At 38.7% G+C, this 23,920-nt stretch overlaps 1 protein-coding gene across 2 annotated transcripts in view; it reads left to right on the plus strand.

Annotated features, from left to right (window-relative positions):
• KCNB2 (potassium voltage-gated channel subfamily B member 2) overlaps nt 1-23,920 on the plus strand; it is a 197,141-nt gene that overhangs the window by 113,610 nt on the left and 59,611 nt on the right. The gene's annotated exons all lie outside the window — the stretch shown is intronic.

Below are 23,920 nucleotides of genomic sequence, written 5' to 3' on the forward strand. Positions count from 1 at the left end.
ATGGAACATGGGCTTTCATGTGCTTTCCATAAAAGCTTATGGAAAAGTTATGGAAAACCAAGCTGAAGTCACAAGAGTTCTAGAGTAAAAAGTAGTGATTTTACGCAAGACCCTTCAATTAGTTGACCTTGCTTACGATGAAGGAGACTACAGTTCTGTACTGCACTCTCCCTCAAGCCCAATTTATGTTGCTTCTGATTGTCCCATCTGGTAAGCAGCATTTTGCCTAATTTGTTCTCTTCAAGAACACATTTTCGGGATTAATAAAAAGTATCACTGCATAGTATTTTTTCAGTGGCAAAACAAAGAGTACAAAAACTCAGAAAAATCCAATAATCTGGGAAGTGGTAAATATTGACAAAATGTGATTGTAACTCAGGAAAGGTTTAGCTGCACATCTGGAATTTTTCTTTACAAATTCTATACATGTCAGGCATTTGCATAATAGGGATCTATCTTCATGTGTCCTGATTTGAATAATTAAAATGATCATTAAATAATTTTTAAAATGCTTCTGAGACTCGAAGAAAATAGTGGTAGCTTTCCCTCAATCTCCATATGTAATGTCTGTACCTAGCTTTTGGGGGTTCAGAGGTCAGAAATTATATGAGAATATCTCCATTCTACTGGTGATTTGAAACTTATATCTGGATCAAAATTCTATTGCTCAGTGCTGTGTCTGTTCTTTCTCTGCAGATAATTGGAGAGGAAAAACTTGGCTATTTATTGCACTGATGCTATCCACACATCCTATTCCTATTTTGGAAGGCTTCCTAAATTCATTACACAGGCAAAACTTCTACTTAAGTTGTTTTTTTGCCTGTGCAGAGACCAAAAAACAGATCAGAGAACAGAACTGTCCATTGCTGTAAATATGTCAGTTATTGGCTTGCTGAAACTGTGTGCTTTTGCTCACTCCTTGAGCCAAGTCCAGACAGATCTGAAAATTCAGGGAGAAATTATAAGTCAAAGCCTTCTTGCATATTTAGTAACCACATTAGAATAACCAGTACTGCCAAGGGCTATCAGTTTTCTAGATTGAATGTACCTTAAAGGGAAAAAGAAAAAAAATTAATCAGAACTTTAGCCTTCAGCTGTCAGCACCAAAATACAATGTCAACTGGAACAAGAGATGCCTTTGACAAACCTCACCTGCTCTGATCAGGCCTATTTGCAGTGTCTTTTGCACAGAACTTTATAGGAACAAACCAATGCTCACCAGCACAGCCCATTATCTGTGAAAGCTGTTGCGTTGATTTCAGAATACAATGCTGCAGCAGAAAAAGAGCAGTACTTTGGTATCTTTGCTGTTCACTGTACAAGGTTTGGTATTGATTTACTTCACAAGAAATATTCATCTCGTAGGGTAAAATAAGCACATTTATGTGATAGCTAACAGGCTACCACTGTATTTAGGAAAATAGTGTTCTCAGATATTACAGAAAATCATCTGGGCTGCAGTACCAAGGCTGTGACTGTGATTCTTGAGCTTGTAATTTGATTTTAAGCTGTTAAAACTAGAGAAGTATGAGACTAAGGAAATAGTTCTGTTAATGCTTTGTGGGACACAGGGAACAAGGCTGGTAGCAGACTTCAGCTTCTCTAAGTTATTTGAAACAGAAGAAGATAACTTTAATCTTATACTGGGTTTATAATAGAAAGAGAGCATAACTATTTTACTTTCTAAATAGTGAAATTTCTAAAAGGCAGCGGTAAACTTCAGCTGCTTCACATCATCATAAATTTGGGGGTGAATATTTCAGTCCAGATGCTCTGAAATAATGAATCCACCTGACTAAGGCTTGCTTCTGCAGGTATTGGAAATCATGCTTGGAAACTGAAGATACATGTCAAAATAGTTGTATGAACCACACATCTTTGTTTACTGCAGATGACTGCCACTTTGTTCCCCTCCTCCATGCACTGTGGACTATGTAAGATAATCAGGTCCTATATGAATTATATTTATTACAAGACTTAGAAGTTTTTGTTCAAATTATTTCCATTTTATATTTTTAATGAAAAACAGTTTTTTAGCTTTTTTTAAACCATTTCTGATAAGTTCACAATCTTTGGAAGGGGAATCTCTTGGTCTGTCATAAGGAAGTGTTACTTTGTGTTGCCATTCACTCAAATGGAGAATTAAGTATGATTAGTAAGACTGCTGTTTATATACCACTGCTTCTGTCCCTGTGAAAGCTGGGATGTGCAGTGTGTGGGACAGGGGAATGCTAGATGAGGTAGGATACTCATATAGTTAAGATGACTCTGGTCGAAGGAAATAAGATTCTTTCCTTAGGTCTTGTTGCTCCTGTGCTTTAGTGAACAAGTCACACAAACCAGCCTTGACATAGCCTTTAATTGTAGGTTTCTCTGTACATCATCTGTGCCTTGCCTGAGAGCAGCACGATTCTAATTTGGAGAAGTATGGGCAATGCCAGGCACGGCTTAACTTAAGAGAACTGTTCTCAGAATATATTAACTTTATAATATTATAATGTTAATATATAATATTAATATAGTATATATTTTTATATATGTACAAAAGTTACCTGTGCTGAAAATTCAGTCCTGGGGCACCTCAAAATGAGTTTAAAACTAGTAGGTAGTCTTAATTTTAATCTCTATTTGACTTACTATCATATGTGTAAAATGGTGCTGATATCTATTCCCTCACCTTACAGATCAAGAAAATATATAAATAAAATTTGAAAATCACCTGGTGGTTCTGTGTGTACAACAGAACAATCCAGGAGTGTATCTATTATATTCATGAGAAGCGTACACAATATGTTGAGCAAGGAGATAACAGAACACCAAATGCTATTTAATGCATTGACTCAGTGAGATAGGAGGCATATGGAGAAAATCATATGTGTTCAAGTCTTTAAAAGCTATTCTAATGCCTTGAGGGGAAAGAGTAAATGAGGACATGCTGAATACAAACCACTAATTCAAGTATTCCCTAAGTTCTCACTGCTTGATATCTTTACATTTTTGAAATACTTTCAGTGAAGCAAGGAATGAGCGTGCAGGCATGCCTACTTTCCACATTTCATATTGCCTTTCCTACCTCATATTCCTTGTTGACATGTCATGCTGAGATCTCTCCACCTCTCAAGCTTTAGGATACTTATATTGCAGCTTGAATGAAGCTTGGCAGTAATTACACCCAGACAGTACTGCTCAGTCACTATACCATGTTGTCTCTGCCTGCACCCAATTAACCTTTCCCCGTGAGTCCAGAAAGGAGAGTGAAAGCTGTATTATAATTTTTGTGGCATTAAAAAAATCCCATGACATCATTTTAATTTTGTTAGTTCCCGTGTCCTAAGTCCCATTTTTTTCTAATTACTTACTATTATATTTTTATTACTTATAATTATCTGAGAAATGGAAAAATGTATTCATTGTAGGTTTTACTGAAAATGTCATGAAGCACATTGAACAACATATTCAGAAATACATTTGTGAGTGATTCAGCTAGGTCTCTAAACTGGGCATATAATGGCAAAAGGTTTTCAAAAGTGTTGTAGAATTAATCAAAAAGGGCTTTTCTGCATTCCATGTATGAAATTCCCTCTGGAGTTCTATCAGAAAGGTGAAATATTTTTGTTTCCTTCTTCTCTAACCAGTTCTGCAGTGTTGGTCAGATTGTCCAAAATTGGTATGATTGTCTACATTACTCCTGGCAAGATTTCAGTCCCAGGGAAACTACACTCATATGGGAATCTTATCAAGTATCATTTTCTCGGCTTTATCCTCCCTTATTCTATGAGCAATCTGAATAATTGCACATTAATTCTTTACTATTTGTGTAATTCTCTACCTCTCACTAGTTCAACAAACTTTGAAATTCAAATTAAACTGCTAACTTTTCCAAATCACATTGAAGGCCTTCCTTTTCCACATGTGATCTGTGGGTGAGCTTGGGCAATCCATTCAATTCTATACAGAGCATGACAAGAGCTCCAGGTGAAGGACTGCAAAGAAGAACCCATTTTTAGTGCACAATCAGGACTTTTATTGTTTTTACAAATCCCAGATAATCCACTACTCTTAGCTCTTTCTATTGATATTTTATGAGTTTAACCTCTTGGAGATTCATAGACATTTATAGAATTCTTTTATAACATAGCATTTGCCAGCCTTGGGTAGTCAATACACTGTGTTATTCCATTTTTATATTTCTACAAATGCATTAGCAGACCCATTTTATAAACGAGGAAAAAATAAATAAAATATTGATCCAGGCAATTACTTCCTATCCTCTTGTATCTTCTTTCAGGTAGCATTCACAAAATGAGTTCTTCATCTCATTTGCTTATGGTGATGGTAGGCATAAATTACTAGAATTGACCAGTCTAAAATGAGTTTTGTGGGAGTCACTGTTCTGTGTAATTGCAGTGTTCCATGTACTGACGTATTTAATAGCACTGCTTGACTGAGACTTAGAGTTCAAATCTTCACCAAATGTCTATATAGTAGCACAGTAACATTCAGAAGCATTTTTTCTTCTTTTTTTTTAACAAAGATTGTCTTTATCCTAAACAATAGCATTTTAAATGTATTATCCTTATGTAAATGTGTTATCCAATATAACATTTTTACCTTTATGTCCCTTCCACTGCACAGTTATTTCTTCCTGAAGGGTCTGAGGTTTAGGTAGCCCACTATCATTTTCAAGGTTAGTGCAAAATCATTTTCAGTTTCATAAGGATTCCTGTATGGAAATTAAAACATACCATGTCTTTTCATGAAGTCTTTGCTGTTGTTCTTTCTCATTGATGAATGCAAAAAGAAATGTAACTTAAATGCTGTTCTCTGTGAATAGAAACTATACTTTATTAGATGCTCTTTCATCAAATCAAGATTAAATTTTATGTTTTTCTACTCTAAGAACAAAAGCAATGACACTTGATTTTGCATGGATGTATGCAAAATACAACCATGAGTTTAACTATCATCAATTTACATCAACAGGCTGTGTTGCTGAGAAGAGTTCCCCGTAACTGCTATGAAAAGGAAGCAGTATCATTTCTTTAGGATTTGAGCATTAGAACTCAAGAGAAGTTTTATTTGACCAGAAATAGGGCTTAGACATTAAAATTTCCATATGGATTCCTTGGAAAGTGATGTGTGGTGGATTATGGACAACATCCTCTCTGTGACCGTGAAGCGGCTGTTTCACAAAAGAATGTCTCAACGGGGGTGGTGGATGTACCACCAAATGTCATAATATTTGTAAAGAGATTTATCGTCTCTGTGAGCAGGATTTTTTCTGGGGTTTTCCTTTCTGTCAGCATTTAAATGCCTCTGGTGTGCCTACCACCTTCATTAGTTGTTGTTTCGGGTCACTGCTTAGTACAGCCTGTTCAGTGAGGAACTCTTCAGACCTGATGGCATAGATTATTCAGCCACAAAATTCAACTGCCTTTGGAGACTAAGCAAACTGACACTGAGTAAAATGCCCTGGGCCACAGAGAGGGATCACACAGTAAAGTCTGTGTCTAAGATGTGCTTGTTTCGTTTCTGCTTTTGTCTCTGTCCTTTCCTGTATGAAGATGACAGAAGTCCAGACACTGTTTTTCCAGTTGATCTGTATCCTGCTGCCCTGATAACAGCTGCTCTAGTATTGGTATTCAGGAACTGGTTTTTGTATCACTTTGGGAGTATAGTCACCAAGTCAGTGACATAGTGGTTTAAGAAATGAAGTAGAGAATCAGGTCTTCAGTTACTGAAATTAAACTTTCCTTATCTGGCCACAAGTGACACTCTAGAAGCCTTGATTCAGAGTGCTTCAAACTCAAATTGTATTTTACTGTCAAATTGCCAACACGTATTTGACCCATGTGAGAGCCTCTTCCAAGAGCTAAATGAAAAAATGAATTCTTGTAAATACCATTGAAATTGTTCTCAGGTTCTCCTCAGCCATTAGCCCCTTCGAGAAAATGGTTTTCAGATTAATTTCCATCTCTCCTACAGATATAGAGGGTTTTCAGCCTCTGAAGACATTATGAGCTGTCTTTATAAATATCTTTAAAATAACTTGGCAAGTCATAATATGAAATTTCATATAGTTGAAAAAAAATATGGTAGACCATCCTGTATTAAAAAAATATGGGACTAAATGTGAAATATGTAGGCTAAGTTGCACCTAAGGTTGCTTTCTTTACATATGGTATACACAGGGTGAAGTGTCTAAAAATACCCTAATACTTACTTCTTACCAATAGTAAATATATCATGATTTGCAGCCTCTAAAATAGAAGGTGCTAGCAAGTCAAGCCATTAATGTTACATGCAAAAGAAGTCTTTGCTGATCCAAAGAGTTGCCTTCATGCTACACAAGAGACCTGAGAAAGATTTCTTTCTATAAGAGCTTTTTGCCCATAGACTGGCAAAGTGTTCCTTATACTGTACTCCTCAAGTAAAGGGGAATTGAGAGCTGTTCCTCTGAAAAGAGCTTAACCAGAAAGTTTAGAGTTTAGAAAGGTGGGTACTCCTTCCAAACCAGAATTCAAAGATACTCCATGCTGGGATGTAATTAAATATACTTTAGGCAAGGAAGAAAATGGAATGTGAGTAATGAGACAAGATCTGCATATTCCCCTTGCTAGAACTGGAATTGTGATGTGTGTCTCTGTTTATGTTTATACACATACACGGACACCCGAAAGTCCATTTCTGCAGCTCAGAATAATTTAACCAAAACTCTTGTATTTCCCTGAGGGGGCTTACTGTTCTTGACTTTACAGATGTTCAATTTGTAATTTACATTTTCCATTTTGCATGCATCTATCTGATAACTTTTCTCACAGAAGGGGGAGATGCAAGTGCAGAAGTTGACATCCATGTCCTCTATGAATTAGTCAGAAGATGTGGAAGGAAGGGTGAACATTTTCTAGGAAAAAACAAATCCTATTTTCCCATTACTTAATTAATTTTTATTTAAAACTTTTATGAAAATGAATTAAAACCTTTTAGATGTAACTGGAAATGTTGTAGACCCTCCTTATTAGCACAGGAGATAGAGGCTTAACATCATTCTCTCTCTGCATGGTAGCTGTCAATCAGTTTAACTTGATTTGCAGTAATTTAGCCAAAATTAAGCAGCTTTGAGAAGAGAAACTAAGGGAGGCTCCTCATTGCCTATACTGCACATACAGTCTGATGGCTAGGATCCTGTCTTTGGAGAAGACCATAGTACTATAGCCTTGCAAAATGATTCGTAGCTTTTACTCTTCAGGCGGATCAGCTGCAGAAGACGTGGTACCTTCACAAATGCTAATTCAGCCTACCAGCTAACAGGGTGTTATTGGGAACTAACACTGCCAAAGTCCTCTGGAGAACTTAATGGGAGACATAAAGTGGTGCAACTTGATTTCTTTCTTCTGTAACACTTTGGTTGTGCTATGAATCCCACTCTTAAATGCAGGGGAAGGTTTAGGTAGAATCAGTGGAGATGAGACATGGATGGTGCCACAGCAAGAAACTGTTACTTTAGATGAATGCTTACAGTCGTAGTGGGATTTGGGCTGGATTAAAGCAAATCCCTGCATCAGCTCCATTTAGTATGTTCTGGTTCAGTTAGGAACACAATTTTGGATTTTAAATTTCTTTTGGAGGAAGATAAATTGGAAAATTCCCTCCAAGTACCCATGACTGCATGCCAGCTCTGAGGAGAGAGTCCAAGACAATGACTGGCCATGGACAGCATTGAGCTGCAGCAGGTGGAGACTTTCAGTCTCAGGAACCAGACAAACTCTGCTTCAAAGTAAATTCCTCCAACTACATCTGACAAAGATGTAGGAACTTCAGACCAAGTCTTTTTGATCTACTCCTGTCATGCCAAATTATTTGCTAATGAGATATGAACACTGTGTTAATTCAGAGTTGAGGTATTGACTAGCTCTAAATCTGCATTTTAAGCAAACTCTTAGGTCACTAAGTACTAACTGAATAAAAACTTCTGATCAAAGGCAGATGAGCTTGCTTCTGTTCAAAAGCTTGACTGAGTTCCAGAAGAAATAGGATCTTCTATGCAAGTTTATCAGGGCTGCAACCTGAAAAGTATTTATCCGCTGTATTTACTGTTTGATATCCTTTTCAAAAGTGCTAGAAAGTACTTTATCATGCTCTTAGAAACTTCATTCTTCTGAAAACAGAAAAAAAATAGTTAAACACTCCTGTCTGTGCATTATGCACCATCTATGTAGAAAGGGATCTATGCCAGTCATAAATTTCTCCTACTCCTCTTTTTTATTTCTAATCAATTATCTATGATTTTTTTCCCATATATTATAATAACCTACTCTATCAAGGTCTTGCTATTTGTGGAATCCTGACTGGTTTTTTTTTTCTTTCTGCCTTGTTTATTATTTTTAAAAGTTTTATTTCAACTGTTAACTTCATTTTGACACTGAATTTTGGTGTGTTTTCCGCAAAAATTGTCCCTTTTTACGCCTTAAGGTTTCCTTTAGGTTAGGTCTGTTCCCAGCATTCAGCATCCAGAATAACAAAGTTCTTATTACAGTCTCTCACACCAGCAAACATTTAAGGGAAAGTACGAGGATTAGTATTTTGCACATTGCATTCTGATATTCTGCTAAACACTATGTTGTCTGTACAGGATGAAAGTTAAATTCTCAATAGACAGAAGGAAGGAATTATATGATTTTTTTTTTTTTGCTTTCCTAACGAATTCCTATTTTTACCAATCAGTGGAAAGAAAAAAATTGGATGTTTAGTTATTGTTGGCTTTCATGTTGAAAACTGTCTGAATCAACATCTCAGCCTGTGAAAAAAATGTTCTTTTTTGGATGGTCCCTCCCTGCTCTTTGAAAAAGTACACAAGAAGCTGAAAATCTCTCAAAAACTCATTGAATCTAGAAATTATTCTAATAATAAAAATCACTACCCAGAAGTGTATACTCTTGATATCTTGATAGCATTAAATCTGCAAAACAAGTCTTTTTGTATTGGCAGGAGTTTTGCTTGGCCTTGTCCCTCTCTACAGCTGATTTATCAGTCTAGAAGGCAACCAAAAATTTCACCAGTAAAACATTAACGAAGTTTAAAGTAGAGGGGATAATGTATTTGGGAGGGTCAGACTGAGTGGGAGTGCTACACTGACGTGATGAGTGGCACCTGGCTGCATGGTGTCTCCTACCCTATCATGAGACAACCAGTTTTTCCCTGAGCTGCTCCATTATCTGTCCTGAGCTGCCTCCAGCATGTAGAAAATGAAGTAGTCAATGAAATCTGCCTTTGCATCAGCCTTCACAGCTGTTCCACGAGCCCAGTAAATCGAAGGGGAACTGATGTGCAAGTTCATTAATATCTGTTAGCCATAGCAGATGTCACACACTTCATATGGTGAAATATATTCCCTTGCAATCTATCATATGCAATAGAAAATATGCAGTGAACACCTATATTTTAAGGAGACAAGTATCATGCTTTATTTCTCAACACCTCTGCCATGTGTCAGTGGTCTAAACTATGAATTTAGCTAGTGTTTTTAAAGCTGATTGTGTATTGACAGAGTAGCAACAACATTCGCTTGAATAATAAGAACATAATCACTAGAATTCACAGCTGCATAATAGACAACAAATTCAAATCAAAGGCAGGAAAAAGACAAAATATCTATTATAGATGGTAATCTTCAGATATAGTCTCAGTAATCATCTAATCATTCACAATACAACTGTCTTCCTAAATCAAAGTTAAATGAATACTGATACAATTATTGTGAAGAGTCACCAAAGATTTTTATTGATCAAAAACCAAATTTCTCACTTAATACCTGAGAATACTTAAATGTAGTTTCAAAACAGCCTTGACTATCCCATTCAAGGGCTATTCTTGACCAAACTTAAAGCAGGCAGCTCCAGTTATGCCAGACTGACCTAGTTAAACATTCAGATTATTAAAAATGTCAAAATTACAAAATTAAGCCCAGAGAAAGTACTTAAGCTTCAAAAATAGACAACTGAATAGCATTAAGTCTAAATAGGTGAGTATAATAAATGCATATATTTTTTAGTGTTTACCTGACACTCTCTGATTTTTGGATTTCGTTAGCCTAGCATAAAGTTATCAAAATGATAAATAAGGTGAAATGGAGCAGGAAATGCAGGTTTTAACACAATTTCTTCTAATTGAAGTAGGTTTTCCCTGAGGGAGGACAGCATCATTTAATCAGATTTTTCCTGACATTTCATTTTACAAGACTGGGGTTTTATAGCAATTCATGTAATGAATGACAAATGTGCTGAATTGTACTCGTGTTTCCATGAAATGTGAAATATATTACACTAGAGCTTATATAATTCAGCCATTTTCAGCTACATTAATGTCTTACCTAAAAACTATTCTAAAGGTAGTGTATTATGCAGGATTTCTGTAATGAAGGATCCTTTTCCTTCTTGTGCCTATCTTGCAAGACATTATTACTTATGAGTCCAGGAATGAGAGTCTAAAGTGGTTCTGAGTTTTGTAGATATGAAGAGGCAAAAAATGCAGCTGAGTTCAAGTGAGGTTTTTTTTAGAAGACTGGTCCTAATGTTTGTATGCCACTAGTTCATCCAGCAATGTATTTTTCTGAAAGCTAATTGCAGCATGGCCTCATTAATGACCTGATTGCACCGTAGGCTCTTGTATAATGGGTTGTGCTCACCATCCTTCAGGGCTGTGGAGCAAGGCAGGGAGGAGCTGGAGGTGGTGGTGGGGTGGACTGGCTTCCTCACCCAGGGCTGTGGTCCAGCCAGCCCTGCTTGTCTACAGAACTCTTTGGCCATGTGTGCTTTACCTTTAGTCTTCTTCCAGCTTTCTGATCATGTTCCCAGAATCTGGCAATAATCACTACTTGTGAATTAGCATTCTTTGAATTAGCATTAATTAAAAAAAAAAAAAAAAAAACAAAAAACAACAAACCAACAAACCAACTCTTGTTTGTTTTCTGACAAAAAAGTTGCAAGCTCCAGCTCTCTATAAGCAAGGGTAGGTTTAGCAGAGTAGAACTAAGTTGCTCGAGCTGTATTTCTCCTCCCTCACTGTGTCATCATCTCTCTGCTATTGCAGCATGGGCTCTGGGTCAGATGAAAGGCTCTGCCTGAGCTCAGAGCTCAGTAGCCCAGCTCTTCCACTGAAATGACCTGCTAAATCCAACTGCTAAATGTGTGCCCTGCTCATTGGTAGAGGATTCAATCACTTTGACTGGCCTCATCTGCTTGCATTGTCTCTTGGCAATAGCTGCATACCCCTCTTGCTGCTGAGCCTTGTCCCTCATCCTTCCCCTAGTAGAGCTGTTTCTGCTCCTTGATACTTGTCCTGGCTTCTCCAGGGGACAAGACAGCCAGGCCTGCCTCTTCCTACCTTTCTGGCCTCTGGACCAGTGCAGCCCTCAGCATCTTCAGCTGTCAGCTCTGGCTTGCTTTGCGTTTGGCCCCTCGCTGTGGTTTCTGTGCTTGATGGTGCATGGGCTGGAAGACACTCACTGGCAAGTTGGGCAGCTCAAAGAACAAACCTCCCCTGTGCTCTTGGCTCACAGGGCAGACTTGCCTGATGCTGTTGCAGATGGATTCAGAGCAGTAGTGTACTGCCGTTTTACAAAGGATTTCTTTGTCTAATCTCTGGCATGTTCCTCTGGTGCTCACAGCAGCATTTTGGCATTCTGGCAGAGTCAATGGTCAAAACAGATTGAGTCAGGCCTCTCTTTGTAACAAGTAGGATAGGATACAGACACATGCATTGCAACAGAAAAGGGGCAGCTATTGCTTCATAAAATGCTGATAAATAGCAGGCAATAATATGCTGAGAAGAGATCACTTCATTAATTTATTGTAATATATTCCTATTAAATAGTTTTCCAATTATGCTCACCGCTCTTACTGGATTCTGTTGTAGAAAGGGAAAGGAACTGAAATAATCTCCAGTCAGGAGCTTGATCTTTTTCCCCTGAAATACAAAATGGAGCACGGCTGGCAGAAACAAATACCAGAACATGTGCTGTAGTACTGTTTTACCAACTCTAACTCTCAGCATTAGCGATGAGACCCCAAGGCTGCCCTTTACCAGTTCTGTAGGTTTTGATAGCTACTGATCTCACAGCACAGAGTTGCTTTTTGTTGCAAGGCTTTCTCCAATACAAGCCAAACTGGACAGTGGAGCGGGGTGCATTCCACAGACTTGAGGGGTTTTAGCTTTTTGAGGGCACTGCTAAGCAGTGTCAGCGACTACTGCCTGTTGCATCTCAGCCTGCCTCCAAATCTGCTCCTCCCAGTCCACATGTTTTTATAGACTGGATGCAGTTCAATCTGAGGATTAACTTGCTTTCCACACATGACAGGTCAACCAGAGGACACCAGCTTATATGAATCTTGATTTGTTTTATTTCCATATGTTTTAGGACTAAAGTCTTACTTTGGATATTCACTTAGTGAAGAAATAAGGGAAATCCATGGCTGCAAAAATAATCCCGGAAAAGATACGTCACTGTCTAGGATAAGAGATTTATTTTAAAGAGTACATAAATCATACAATTTGCCTCTTGTACAAATCTTTTCCCATCTTTCTTGTGTACCAGGGTATCTTACAGTGCTGTTTCTGAGATCCTTGAGGAAGATTGCTGAGTCCTGTCGTCCTCTCCTGAAAATCAATGGCAGCAGCAGCAGTGACTGAGAAAGTGCTGCAGCGTGTCTTTCAGGACCTGGCCCTGTTTTCGCTCTCCCTGAAAGCACCCAGGTGGGGGGAAAGCATCCTACCTTGTCAAATGCACATACTCTGCCTTTGGGCATCAGATTTAGTTCTTCATGTGTAATGTGGCAGCAGCAGGCGCTCAGAGCCTCAGAAAACCCAGGCTTGTTCATCTGAACAGCTGCTGCAGTATGTTTCTTTCTACCTTAAAGGTCTCTCACTTTTAACCTCTTCCAATACCTTATTACTGGGAACTCTATCTCTAGGTCTCGTGGGCAAAGCTTCATCCCAATTATACTAATGGTAAGGGGAAAGAAATAGAGATAGGGAGATGAACTGTGTTTTTAAACCACATGGATTATGTTACTGTAGACAAAGAAACAGTAACTGGATCTAATGAAGAAAGGAGGATATTCATTATAGATGAATCAGAAAAAAAAAAAGCAATGATGGAAGGTAAATAGGATTTGGGAGTGCCTGAGTTTGCCTGTCTTGACTGTCACCTACACTGTTTTTGTTCTCTTCTAAGAAATCAGACAGGCAGCTGGTGATGTATGTGAAAACTGTGTTAAGTTTTATTTCTCTGTTTTATGAAGGAAATCAGTGGGCACAGACATAAAATTGGCATACAGTGCAAATATGTAATTTACAATGTTTATATAAATTAGTGTAGGATATCAGTTTGAACAAAGACGTTATCTTAGCAGTAGTCAGAGAGTTATTCATACCACAAAATCACTGAATTTCAGAAAGAAGAAATCACATCCAATTGCTGTGAATCAGCGCTTTTCACATGGGATGATTCTGTGCTTTTCATCCCTCTGCTTTTCTAATTTTGTACAGATTTCAGGGGCCTCGGGACTGACCAGGCAGGTGCTGCCCCTTGTACCGTGCTGGGTAGTGGATACACTGATGGTCTCCAGCTCCTGAATGCTGGGCCAGCCCCATCCCAGCAGTGCTACCACTGCTCCTCCAACCCTGAGAACCATACAAAACCTATAACCTGCAGCTCTAACATCAGCATGATGAAAGTCTCCCACAGTGAGGGGGAGCCTCAGAAATACAGCGGCAGTTGCGTCATGAGCTGAAGGCAAATGCCTTTCCCAGGGTGACTATAGCTGAATTTCTAGGATGTTGGATTTCATAGAATCATAGAATCATAGAATCGATTGGGTTGGAAAAGACCTCCGAGATCATCGAGTCCAACCCTTGGTCCAAATCCAGTCCATTTACTAGATCATGGCACTCAGTGCCACGTCCAATCTGCGTTTAAAAATCTCCAGGGATGGTGAATCCACCACCTCTCTGGGCAGCCCATTCCAATGCCTGATTACTCTCTCTGTAAAGAATTTTCTTCTGATATCCAACTTAAATTTCCCCTGGCGGAGCTTAAGCCCGTGCCCCCTTGTCCTATTGCTGAGTGCCCGAGAGAAGAGACCAACCCCCACCTGGCTAGAACTTCCCTTCAGGTAGTTATAGACGGCGATGAGGTCACCTCTGAGCCTCCTCTTCTCCAGGCTAAACAACCCCAGCTCCCTCAGCCTCTCCCATAGGACTTATGCTCCAGTCCCTTCACCAGCCTTGTTGCTCTTCTCTGGACCCGCTCCAGCACCTCAATATCCTTTCTGAACTGAGGGGCCCAGAACTGAACACAGTACTCAAGGTGTGGCCTCACCAACGCAGAGTACAGGGGAAGGATCACTTCCCTGGTCCTGCTGGCCACGCTATTTTTGATACAGGACAAGATCCCATTGGCCTTCTTGGCCACCTGGGCACACTGTTGGCTCATGTTGAGCTTCCTGTCAATTAGTACCCCTGGGTCCCTTTCTACCTGGCTGCTTTCCAGCCACTCTGTCCCCAGCTTGTAGCGCTGCATGGGGTTGTTGTGGCCAAAGTGCAGGACCCTGCACTTGGCTTTATTGAACTTCATCCCATTGGAATCAGCCCATCTCTCAAGTCTATCCAGATCCCTCTGCAGAGCCCTCCTGCCTTCCAGCAGGTCGACACTCCCTCCCAGTTTGGTGTCATCAGCAAATTTGCTGATGATGGATTCAATCCCCTCATCTAAATCATCAATAAAGATATTAAACAGGACTGGACCCAACACAGACCCCTGGGGAACACCACTGGTGACCGGCTGCCAGCTGGATGCAGTTCCATTCACCAGCACTCTCTGGGCCCGACCCTCCAGCCAGCTCCTAATCCAGGAGAGGGTACACTTGTCCAAGCCATGGGCTACCAGCTTTTCCAGGAGTATATTATGGGAGACAGTGTCAAAGGCCTTGCTGAAGTCTAGATAGACCACATCCACAGCCTTCCCCTCATCCAGCAGGTGGGTCACCTGATCGTAAAAAGAGATCAGGTTGGTCAGACAGGACCTGCCCCTCCTAAACCCGTGCTGGCTGGGTCTACTCCCTTGTCCATCCTGAAGGTGCTGTGTGATTGCACTCAGGATGATCTGCTCCATAACCCTGCCAGGCACCGAGGTCAGGCTGACAGGCCTGTAGTTGCCAGGGTCCTGCTTGCAGCCTTTTTTGTGGATTGGGGTGACATTCGCCAACCTCCAATCATCTGGGACCTTCCCAGAGAGCCAGGACTGCTGGAAGATGATGGAGAGCGGTTTGGCAAGCTCTTCTGCCAGCTCCCTCATCACCCTGGGATGGATCCCGTCTGGTCCCATTTGATTGCCAAGGGATTATATGCTGGGTTTCTAACAGGTATGAAGCCATGAAGTTCCTGCATGGATCTTTGCTGGAGTTACATCCTTTAAAGAGTCCCTTCCCCAACAGGAACGTTGGGTTTAATACCTAGTTCCAAGGCAGCTTTCTCTGTTGCTTGCCCTACAAAGGCTCTTTTCAATTTGCTGAGAAAGTGAACCGTAAGCAACTCTGAACTTTGCTTTAATACCTTATCATTTCAATAAAACTTCTGCACTTCCACAAAATAGCTGGGTTTCATACCGTGTATTTATCAGAGTGTCTGTAGCACTCTCAATTAGACTTTTGCATTACTGAGTTGGGACGATTTCTATTGCTTCTCAGGGTGCCATCGTACAAGATGTAAGAGTTCATTTCTGCCAAAATTCAACAGATAAATTATTTTCCTAATAATCAGAGATGGAGTTAATTCCATGCTAGACCAGAATATAGCCCAGAACAGCCATTTGAACTTATGTTCCCCTGACCCAATGATGTTGTGTGTCTAGCATAAATTTAATTCTTTGCATAAAGATTTTAAAACTCTATGGAATAAGGACTTGACCCTTGGTTTCCAGTGTCCCAGATGAATGCCTTTACTGTTATAGAGTGTGTTTCTTGCAATAGCATCTGTTGGAGCTATTCCATGTTTAAATAATTAAGTAGTTACTAGGGCAAAGCAAGAGATACCAAGTCTGTATCCTAGTATTCAGGAATCCCAACTGAGCTGATAAAATAGAAGTCTCTGGCAGAAACTGGGAGCTAAAGGAAGTCCACGTGGGTATCTTCCAGTTCAGAGGAAGATCCTAACTTCTTATGATATCCTGAGGATTGGGCTTTCACTGGAAAGGTCTTGATTTCAACCCAGATGTAATAGAAAAAATCAGAAGGTTTTAGAGAACTGGAAAATTATATTCCACCATGCTCTAGGAATAATCATAATCAAATTATAAGGAAAAAAAGAATGCATATATCAATGGTGCATAAGTTTTGTTGTAAAGAAAGAACTGCTACTGCTTCAGTGTTTCACAAACTCTGCTGTTAGTTACCCACAAGGACCAAGCATCACACACTCATCTGACCTGAACTAGCTGGTGGCGTATTGTCGGTGACAGGATCATGCTGAAAGTTTGTGGATTGCTGTCCCTTTCCTGTTTCAGGCTGTCCTTTTGGTGTACACAATACAGACAACTTAAGCAAGTGGTGAGATCCAGGCCTTAAAACACTGCCTTAGCTGTGGTAATGCTCCCGCAATCTGAGTCCGGTGAACACTTTGGAACTCAGCTCTCATTCAGGTCCCCTCCTAGAAGGTGCACAACAGAATGAGGAGCAGGGCGGGGATTGTCAGCTCAGTGATGGAGTCTTCTTTAATAGAGCCAGTTCAATAAATAAATCAAAATATCATTCCTTTTCTTAACTTAGTGCTGTCTGCTAATAATTTCTCCATTAACTAGGAATGCAGAGCAATAGGCAATGTGCTGCTCTGCATGTTAATAAGATTTCCAACTTCAGGAACTGTTTTCTAGTACTGTTTCAGAGGGTATTGTCAGAGTTTCTCTCTTTACACTTAGACAACCTTGAACTCACCATGGTTGGTAATTGGCAGGATTTAGTCCCAGAACTAATCATGACAGACAACCTTAAAATTAGTAGCTATGCAAAATGAAGATAATAAGACCTCAGCTTGTCTGCAGAGCAGCAGTGATCACCAGCACCTGTGAAGAAGCCAACTTCTTCAAACTCACGTAAGAGAAACAACTATTCAGGCCAGGATTCATCATGCTACACATGTAACATGCTACACACATAGCATAGTCATCAGAGGCTAAATCACTAGTGCAGTAGCTGTGAAGTACAAGAGCTGAGAGATTAAATGCTTGGAAAGCAACAGACAAGTATATGAATTCAGACATATTGCAAAGCCTGAAAGGACAATGGCAAAAAAAGCAAAGTTTTGATGCTGGTGGATTTAGTGTCTGCTTTTGCCAAATAAAATCTTAGAAAGAGATGTGGGGATAAAAGGTGTCTGGTATTGCCTTCACATTTCTTGGAACTTGTCCTCAACCTGCCTTGTTTTTTAAATAATTATTTCTGTGTAAAACCTTAGATTTTAAAATAAATTAAAAGTATATTCCTGTTTTCAAAAACAGTCAAAATTCCCCTTGTGGAGAGCTTAACATTTTCAGTGGGAAAAAAAAAAGAAAACATAAATTTTAAGAAAGTTGAATTAAAACACAAGTTATTTTAGTAGCCACAGTATTTATTATGCTTTTGGGGGGGAAAAAAAAAGAAGTAGTAAAAAAGCCTCTGCATCAGTGTCCTCCACATGACCCTGTTCATCAGTACAGTCTGGTTGCAATTGCTCCTGCGGCCAAAAGCATCAGCAAGCATGAGGAAGGTAGCCAGAGCCTAGTCTCTGCTTCAGCCACAGAAGACACGTCAAGAGAGATGCTTGCATAGCTCTGGGCGCTAACAGGCACCAGCTGGGTGGTCAGTGCCGGGAGGGTGTACTTTCCAGCTTCTTGAAGCTACAGCTGAATTTACATTTATGTTGCTACCAGCACCCTGGGAGGGATGCTTCATCAAGGCATAAAGGCTTCATCCAGACTAGCTGGTGTTACTACAGGTCTCTCTTACCCATACTTTAAAACTGTCTATTACAATTGCCAGAAGCAGGAGTAGTGGAAGTTGTATGTCTGGATCAATCATGTAAGCTAGATAGGATCTGACAACTTTGGGAAAGATTAAATTTAGATATATCAAGTTAAAACACAAGACCACATCAAAACCAAGTAATTTTCAAATAATTTGCTTCTTTGGGTCCTCTGAAAATTTCCTGTGGAGAGGGGTTATTCATCTGGTCCCAGTTTAGATATTTGCTGATCTTTTTTTAAAAAATTGCATGCCGTGCTATTTAAACAGCAACCTTTAAGCTGTTTAAAGGAGGAGAGTGCAAAGCACTGGATTAATCTGCTTACAGCCCATATGGCCAGATGTTCCAAGGACTGTGGAGGAGCACAGGTCACAGTTAACCCACACTCAAATGGCTTTCTCAGCAAGAGGGCTTTATTCCACTTGATAAATCAAACTGGATAGCATTTTTATCTTAGAAATTGATTTCAATATTCTACTGTCAGGAATAAAAATCAAGATGCAGTATGCTGTTCATGGGCACAGCGTTGAGGTGCTGGGGAATTGTCTGGTACATTATTGCATTACTAAAAGTCAGGAAGATCTAGGCGAAAATACATATTGTAGTCAAAAGGTGAGGAGGAAAATAAATTTCTGCTTCTCTATGGGAGAACAGGGCATACAAAACTGAATTTTCTAATCTAATGAAAAGAGTCAGAAGGATGATGACTGAGCAGGAGTGTTATTATAAATTAAAATGGGAGCCTTTACAAGCTGATAAATAGAGCATAATGAATAACATTTTTAAGCATCAGCTAATTTATGAATGCTGTTCAGTCTTTGCCCCAGCCAATTCTTGACTTCGTTTTTGGATTTGACCGATTGTGTATTGTTTTTACAAAACCACCTTCTTGTCAAGTGGGATCTTTTCTTTCTGTGTAATCTTATTTGTTTTATTCTTCACAGGCCCGGTCAAAATACTGACTACAGTTTCTTTCAAAGTACAAAACAAACAGATTTACTCTTTCTATGGTCTTTATTTTTTTATGTTGGTGATAGACACAGACTACAAAAACTAGTATGTCATTACTTTAGAGATGGTATAACACTAATACTCCTGGTAAAGCCTTTTAAAAGGAGAAGAAAATCAATACAAAGTTGTAATTTCTCAACCTATTGGACTTCACAGCATCCAACATAAAATAGATCAACATTTGAGTTTGCTGTTACAGAAATGTGGAGATTTCCAAGTCACCCAGAGGATATAGATGACATTCTTGCTGCAGCCCTGGCTCTCTGCTCAAGTTAGGTGACACTGGCATTTTGTGTGCAAAATTGCTTTTGTGGCTTAGATTGTATGCATTTGAAAAGAAACATTTCAGGCGTGGAGTAAAACCACAGTGTGTATTGCTCATCATCACAAGATCCATCATAAATGGCTCTAGTGTATAGTTACAAAGTGTGGGTTATGAGGACTGATGATAATTACTGTGGTAGCTAATTGGGATCAAAAGGTTTATGAGTAAGCAATCAGCTGTGGCCAAAGAGATGGAGTGGAGGTGAGAGCGCAGCCAGCAAACATTTTATCAGTGCATTAGCAATTAATGAAGAGTTCGTTCTCAGTTTCTTCTATGTAGCTAGCATGGACACCCTACTGCTCATTTTAAGCTACTTGAGAAACTTTCTTTCAAAATTTTAGAATCTTTGGATTTCCTTTTAGTGTTTGGATAGGCATTTGCAAATTGCTGACAAAGCAGCACTGACCAGTGGTGAAGTATTGTCCAAAGATAAACAAGCTTGGCATGGAGGTGGTGAAAAATTGCAGCAAAGGCAACCTGTGATCACTAGATAACAAGGCTATGTGAAAACAGAAAAACAGCAACTTCTGGAAACCCAGATCAGTAAAGCCAAGACACGGGAAAGAATTTTAACCATTTAATACAGGATGGGAGTTGTGATAATGAAACAAGACAAAGACATTTGTAAACTTTCAGATAATTTACTGATGAAAATATAATTAGGGTTAAATATTTTCTCTGTTGTTATTCAGTATATTAGGAAATGTAAATAGTCATTTCATGCAAAATTTCCATAGAAAAAGAGTACTAATCGCCATGCAATTTTTATGTACTGAATTATTAACTGGAGTTAATTAGGAAATGTGAGACAGAACATTTTTCCATTGAAAAATATGAATGAAAGAAAAAAAAAAAAGATTTTTTAACCTTGAAAAATTTGGAAAAAAATTTATTTCAAAATAATTTTTTTTTAACTTTATGCAGTAAATAAGAATTAGAAATTAAAACTAAATTGTTTAGTTTTGTCTAAATCAAACATTTCAAATTATACTGCTGTATTTATCAGCATGCAGTTATGAAGTCACTATACATTAGACAAGGATATTAAGTACTTTGACCTTGCCATTGCTGAAATTGATAGATTTTTACAATTCACTTCATCAACAAATACTCTCTGGAAACATGGAATGCAAGTTATACAAACCACCATGTATTCAGGACACACACAGCATGTTCAGCATGGAGGATGTAATGAATCACCTTGAAATCACAATGAAATGCCTCTGATTTTCAAAGGAAGCAGATATGGATAGCGTACCATCATAGCCAGGGTGTCACAATGTCTGTAAAATTGACCAAACTAGTTAAAAGTTATTGTCATAGTGAGGGGACTCAAAATTTTACTTTTATTCTGCATTTTTCTCTATTATTAACCAAATGTGTATTTCTGTATATATGTCCTTTTTCCCTTCTGAAAAAAATGTACTATATGTTCATAATTAGCTTTATAATAGCAAATTGAAGGTCAAGCAAAATGAACCATTTTGGGTTTTATATAACTGCAGCTGCAGTTTAAACATGGAATTAAATTGTGGCCTTTTATATTCACACACAGGACAAAAAAACACTTAAGAAATTTTAGACTCTTTTGTAGCACTTTAACTTTACATTGTTACCAAAATATTCCTTCTTACTGGATTTTGATATAAAACTTCTCTTTCATGGGAGGTCATTATAACAGGATTCAAATCTCTTCAAATCTCTTCTCTAATGGTGTTCCTGTAAGTGCAGGGAGTGAGTACAGAGTGATAAACTACTGTACTTAATGTGCACTTCTTATGATGTAAACAACATTTACTGGAACATTTCTGAGACTGTGTACCAAGTGAACTTAGTAATTAAAAACTTGTTATCTACACAGTTCACACTGTTTTGCGTCCCGTGGAACAACATTTTCTAGTTGTATTATGTTGCTAAGTGAGATCTACATGACATCATTCATTGAAACAACTGACCCAGATGGATAATTTGACCCCAGTTTCAAAAAATATTATCTTTCCTCCTTTCTTCTTCTGTTTTCCTTATGATCTTTCAATTGTGAACCACAGTCTGAGATAAGAATATAATGAAACATTGAACAAAACCTTTGGAACCAGTAAGAACGGTGGAAAACTTGATCGAATCTTGGCAATACCAGGATAAATGTGAACACTCCCTTTGATTTTTAATGTTTCATTTAATGATTGTTCTTATTATTGCTATTATAACATGATGCATTGCTAAGTGATCTGTAGACTTAACTATTGTATTAACACAGGATAGTTAAATATCAAGAAATTGTGGTCATCCCTGGGCAAATATTTTTTATTTGTAGTTCTTAGAGGCTGAAAAGAAGGTTATGTCAAGTAATCGGAAAAAACCCACTTTTTTTTCAATAGCCTGTCCTTTAGTTCACAGTGTTGGTTGATCTAGCAGAAGATGCCATCTTGACTGCAAATTCTGTGCTGTTTATCTTTAGATTGTCACAGTTACAGTAGCATCAGTGCTCTGTTGTGTAATATTAGTAATTTCATGCCTTTAGTACCTCAGAATAAACTGCTCCAAGAGAAAAAATAAATTAGTGGTCTGGAATTGGGTGTTGGTGTCCTTTTTTTGCCAGGAATCTAGAGCATTTACTGGGTAGAAGACCGTCTGGGCTTAACAGCTGAAAGTGCCACTCCTTCCATTGTCTGACATATTTTTTCTGCCTAAAAGAAAATTCTGAGAGAATTACTGATACTAGAAGTGATCTTTGGAGGAAGCAGATATGAAGTTTGTATTTAAAGCCTGAACCCCCCTATAACAGCCAGGAGTGCTGGGGCACTCATGCAGCACACCGCCACTCTGCCCAATCTCACCCTGTTTTTCCAGGCTTGCCTTTTGTTTTGCAGGGCAGTGATTTGTTAGCTAATTTGGTGGAATGAGGGTGCTCAAGGCTCTGTAGGTATTAGATGTCTTTGCAAACATTACAGAGACATGTTTGTCCAGTTAAAACTCATTCAGGAGGGTTCGCATGCATTTCTGTGGACAGCAGGCTGATGCATTGGTATTTAAGTGCCCGCTTTTAGGAAGTTCTAGAAAACGAAGAATACCTGTTTTTTGAGCACAAGTATTAATAAACATATGAATTGCATCTCCAAACTGCTTGTCATGGCTTAGAATAAGCTTTTGAAACTGCTTCCACAAAATGTTTTCAGAGGCAAATGCTAGAACAAATCCCTGCCTCTGGGATATAACAGGTTTTGCTGTATTTTCAGTTGTATACTCTGTGGAGATGTAGTTTTTGTAGTAATCATGGACTGAACTTCTCTGGTCCTGCCACAGGTTTTATGAGAGAAACTAAAGGAGACTACCTTTCATTTTCTTTACTGGGCCTCAGACCATCAGGGCCCATTTTTAGTTGTCCATTTGACTTGAAATAGAGGGGATGGATTATTGTTTCTTATAAGCACTGGCTAATGGTATCCACAGAGCAGTTCAGATGGGTGTGGTATAAGACATAATCAAAAATTAGTTACAACGAGAAAATACAGCGCAAGAACCATTATTTTCTTTCTTCAGTGGAAGAAGTAAAACCAACCTATTTGCCCAAAATAAATGTAATGGAGATGGCCCAGATCCATAACTACTTTGTAGTAAGGATTGATTACTGTTCTGTTGCTGTTGCATAGACTGATACAACAGGACTCCATTATTATCAATTCAAAATTCACATTGCTATCATCATTCCCATACCTCATTTTGCTGCTATTGCTGCTAAGAATATTTGAAGTAAATTACGTTAAAAATGTAATCATATTAAATTGAAACTGAAAAACAGCATTAGAAAAGTAAAGAATGGTATATTCAATGACTTGTTAGATCAAAGTGCATAAGTGTTTATTCTTAATGGAATACTAAGTTCTTGTTTCAAATGTGTGGATTCCTTTTGATTATGTTAGATCCCCACAGCTGCTCAGACATTGACAGAGATTCACATAAAACGAGGCAATGAATATGGTAAAGCTCAACGACTCACAAAGGAGTAGTTGGAGGCTGACTTCAAGGTGAATGTTTGTACTCTGAGCTTCATTCCTGAATTAGGTAGTCATTGTCACAAATCTCCTACCTTCTCCACCTTGGCTTATGTGTCCAGAACATATTCTCTCAGTCACCTGCTTCCCACACATTTTCTGCCTACAGACAAAACCTTCCAGTTTCAGAAGGTGTACTAGCCCTCATCTGTGAATGGACAGATTTTAATGTGAAATTGGAAATCTGCATTTATAGAGTCTTCACTAGATCTTGACTTTATTCCAGAGCTATATCTGTTAAGCTAAATCACAGAAGTTCTTCTGAGACTGATTTCTATTCTGTTTATCAAGCATTTAGCCTATGACTGACAAAAGAAGAGATAAAAACCAATTGATTTTGAACCATGAAGGACCCATATACTTGGTGTAGCTTGGGCGAAATGCCACTGGCTGTGTTATAAGAGTAGACAATTTAGCCCAAACTGAGTTCCTACATTTGTAATTGAGGTTATGACTGATGTAGCACTATTATGTCCTGCAA

The sequence above is a fragment of the Pipra filicauda genome, unplaced genomic scaffold, assembly GCF_003945595.2.
Source record: "Pipra filicauda isolate LSUMZ 115617 unplaced genomic scaffold, ASM394559v2 scaffold177_size2800117_pilon, whole genome shotgun sequence".
In the NCBI taxonomy this organism is placed as follows: Eukaryota; Metazoa; Chordata; class Aves; order Passeriformes; family Pipridae; genus Pipra; species Pipra filicauda.